Source organism: Herpailurus yagouaroundi, unplaced genomic scaffold, assembly GCF_014898765.1.
Source record: "Herpailurus yagouaroundi ecotype Mexico unplaced genomic scaffold, PumYag 191, whole genome shotgun sequence".
NCBI classification, from domain to species: domain Eukaryota; kingdom Metazoa; phylum Chordata; class Mammalia; order Carnivora; family Felidae; genus Herpailurus; species Herpailurus yagouaroundi.
In genome coordinates this window covers 6043310-6047865 of record NW_024412422.1, presented here as the reverse complement: position 1 = coordinate 6047865, position 4556 = coordinate 6043310, and positions in this window count along the sequence as shown.

Here is a 4556-nt window from a genome sequence, read left to right as displayed (position 1 = left end):
GTGTGCGTGTGTGTGTGTGTGTGTGTGTGTGTGTGTGTGTGTGTGTGTGTGTGTGTGTGTGTGTGTGTTGAAACAAACTGATCGTCTTCCTTGAGCCCTGTGTGCGTCTGTCTGTCTGCCTGTCTTTTTGTTCGTTTGTTCTTTCTCGTTAATGGGAAAAAATAAAACAAACCTGATCATCTTCCATGAGCTGTAGGAAGCTGCATCCCCGCTTTGGTACCCTGGCCTGCAGTTACCCTGACGAGTGGCTTTCCATTTGGAGGGGGAAAGGGGCTTGGCGTTAACCTGATTGTTACCATGTCTGAAATGTCCTCCACGATCTGATACCAGCCTACCTAAACGACCTTATACCAGCAAACTATGGCCCCAGAGCTAAGAATGGTTTTTATATTTTTAAATGGTTGGGGGGAAAAAATCAAAAGAAGGTTTTGTGACGTGTGAAAATTAGAAGAAATTCTACATTTCAGTGCCCATAAAGTTTTATTGGACAACTGCCACCCATTCCTTTCATGTCGGTGTTTACTGTTGTAACAGCAAAAGTGAGTAGTTGCAGGAGGAACTGTGTGACTTGAAAGCCTAAAATACGTGCTATCTGGCCCTTTCCAGAAAAGCTTGTCCACCCCTGACTGATCACCAAACTGTATTCTTGCCTCAGAGTTCTTTACTCTCTCTGTCAGCTCTGCCCAGACCGCATTTCCTAGTTCTCTCCTGGTTGGTTCCTTGTCACTTGGTGTCAACTCAAATGTCATCCCAGAGAGGCTTCAACTTCTTGAACATCTTAACTACTAGTATTCCCAACACACATTGCTCGAAGGATGTATTTAGGATAATTAGCAAAAGGCTCCTCTTTCTCCAGGTAAACAGAGCTCCGTGCCAGTCAACTGAGTTTATGGAGCGGAGTGACTCAGAACACATTGTACAATACGTGTCCCTTAAAGGAAGCCACTTGAGAGGTACAGAGAATGACAGCCAGTGATGGCAGACTTTTTTTTTGCCCTCAGACTCTGGGCCATAAGGTTTTCCAGCTCATACAGATCTGAATCAGCATTTTCAAAATCCCTCTGCTGGTGAGGAGCTCAAATGCGTTCTCTATATTCTCAGTCTCTTCGACTATGAAGTTCATGGATTCCAATTCTCTAGTAAAATTCTCTTTTCATCTATTTTCTCCTTCTCTTGCTTTGTTTCTCTTAAATATATTAATCATGGTTATTTTAAAGCCCTGGTTTACTTCCAGTACTTTAGTCACCTGCACAGTCTGTTTCTATTGCCTGTTTTTCTATTTGTTTTCAGTCATTTGGTCCTGTCTCTTGTCAGGCCTTGTAATTTTTGTTGAATGCCATACAACATCTGTGTATGAAAAAATATATATATAAAGTCTCCAGGTAATATCTAACTCTGGAGAGGGCTCCCCACCCTCTGGAAGCAGATGGCAAGGGGACTGAGCATCTTAGCTAAGCTGGGTGGAGGCTGAGTTGTGGTTTTGATAAGATATCATCTAACTTTGGCTCCTGCGTCTAAGGCTTTGCCTTTTAGAGATTCCAACTAAGGTCTTTAGGTGTTCACCGAGGCCCCTCCCGCCCCCCCCCCCAGCCCTGTGTTCTAACCTTATAGCCATAACATGGCAAGACTGCTGGACACTCTCCTCTGTTTTTCAGGGGCTTTCTGTTTGGCTTCTAGCCTCTTGGCCTGCACAGTTTCAGAATTTGCCAAATGTCTTAAGGGGAAAACCACCATCTATCAAGCTCACTTTACTACCCTTCCCTTTGCTCTAGGATAGTCCCTAATTTTGTCTCTCCAGCCCTAGGACACTGCCAAAATTCTGCTGGTTTCTCTGTCCCCCAGCAGCAGCAGCCTTACCTGGGAAAAGTCTAGATTCCAAGTCCCCCAATTTGCAAGTTCCACAAGGGGAAAAGTGGCTGCAGTATACATCAGCTCACCTCAACATTGTTTCAGAATCTTGGCCCCTCTAGTCCCGGTAGCTGCAGCAGCAATGTGAATGCCTTTAAATAGGTGATGATGATGATGATGATGATGATGATGATGATGATGATTTGATTTGGCTTTTCTAGTTGTCCTCAGAGCAAGTAGAAATTGCAAAAAATGAAAGTAGCCCATAGTTCAGAAGTCATCCACTGGCAGGGCTGTAAGCAGCACACAAATGCGTTGTTTGACATCCCCCCACACACAACCACCACCCCTCCTTTGCAATTAATTGTTATAGTGGACATTTGTTATACTTTGCATCCATCCAGACCTTCTCAAGAGAAACCAAAGCACTTTTCCAGAACCTTCCTTGCAACGGAGTTTCATGTGACCTAAGCACTTCTATTAAACATGTCACATGAGATTTATACTTGGAAATGAGCAACAAAGAGGAGTCTATCTGATATAAGCATGACAGCCAGTGCACCTTGCTTCCAGGTGTCCTGCCCCTGTGTAAGCTTGGGGTCTGTGCTGAAAGGCACGGCACGGTATTCACAGGGGTGGTTTGGGCATCATTCCTAGCTGTGCAGCCCGAGCCTATAACTCTTGTCCTTCTGGAGATTCTACAGGCTTTCTACCTGTCTTAGTCTGTCTTGGCTGACATAACAAAATTCCACTGATGGGTGGCTTCAACAAAATAAATTGGGGCTTCTGGGTGACTCAGTCGATTGAGCATTCGACTCTTGATTTCGGCTCAGGTCATGATCTCTCAGTTCGTGGGTTTGAGCCCTGTGTCGGGCTCTGTGCTGACAGCATGGAGCCTGCTTTGGATCCTCTCTCTCCTTCTTTTTCTGCCCCTCCCCCCGCTGTCATGCATTCTCTCTCTCTCTCTCTCTCTCTCAAAATAAGTAATTTAAAAAACCTTTTAAAAAACACAGATATGTGTTTTTCTCACAGTTCTGGAGGCTGGAGATCACAGTGCCAGCATGTTCAGGTTCTGGTGAGAGACCTCTTCCTGGATTCAGAGGGCGTCTTCTTGCTGTGTCCTCACATACAGGCATGGTTCACATGGCTTTCTCTTCTTATTAGGCTATCCCCCTTTTGAATTAGGACCTCACCCTTTGGCTTCCCCTAGCCCTGATTACCTCCTAAACATCGCAAAGGCACATTAAGGAGAAGAGCTGAAACATGAATTTGGGCGTGGGGGGGGGGGGATGCAATTCAGTCCATAGCACCACTCTGTTAAAGCACTTTTGCTTGAACTACCTGGAGTAAATTGTATCATTGTCACAAAGAACCTTGACTGATAATCTTACCAAAAATTCCAAAATCAGGAGACACTACCAAAAATGGAGATTTCTGGCATTTCTAGGAAATCAGGAAGATCTGGCCTCATTGGGCAACAACTGGCTGGATGTGAGAGACAGCAACCCCTTTCAGATGGGACACAGCTCACTCCAATTCACCATGACCTCCACTAAGCCCCTTCATTCATTATTTATATTTCTTGCCTAGCCCCTGAAGGCATTTGCATTTGCTGCCCCTGGGATAGCTTAAGGTAGTTTGCACCTTGGATCCATAGGAATCCCACCAATTCCAACTAGTTTCAACTGTAAGAATAGTCTCATATTAGAAGTCCAGTCCAATCAAAACTCTATTCTCATATCCAGTTTAATACCTCTTCCCCACCTGCCCTGGTCTGACCCAAAGATGGCTCGGGAATCTGCAACAGGGACTAGGGCAGGTGTGTCCTCTCCTGCCCCTTCCTGGCTCTGCCGGAGTATGGGAGCAGGGGAGCGTGTGGAAAAGGGAAAGCGTTCTCTGCTGAGAACAGGTGACTTCAGGGATAGTTCTCTCTGGTGTTAGATGACCCCACCACCACCACCACCACCACCATGTCCTGGCAAGCACTCACATGGTTCTTTTACTCGGGCACACTGGGGGATCACTGGAGACCTCTGTGGGGACCTTGTGGGGACTCAGTGTGCATACTGGGTGACCTCTTGCATACCCTCTTTTTCATTCATACCCCAGGAAGTACCCCACATTCTCTTTTGAGGTCCTGGAGGCCACCCTCTTGGGTGAGTCTTTTCAGGATGACTCAGACCTCCAGACATACACCCTGGCCCATGGGAAATAGGATACACCTTTGCCCTTTGCCCTCGCTCCTCGCCCTGCTGTCATGGACAGCCCCAGGCAGCCTTCAGCTGGCAGTGAGATGCCAGCCACCCCCTGCTTGCTGCCCCCAGTCTCACAAGTGATTCTTTGAGCTCTTCTCTCTTGGCTTAGAGATCAGAGGGGAGAAGAAAACCCCCTACAAAGACCTGTCAGAGAAACCTGGATAAAATCTGCCCTGGATAAAATCTGACCTTGTTTTATATTGGCTGGAGGCTGATGGTTATTGATGGTCAGGGGACCAGTCTGGCCACCTTTTGACAGGAGGAAGTATTGTTACCCACTGCCCTTAGCTTTGAAGCTTTAGCTGAAGTTCTGGGTCAACAGGAAAAGTCTCATTGCACATCTTGTTATATTGATGATAAGCTGTCCCCAATATTTTCTAAGTTGCCTTGTGAATAGGGACCCAAACTGGAAAGTAGGGGGGTGACCGATACCCCTGGCACTGAACAAAACTA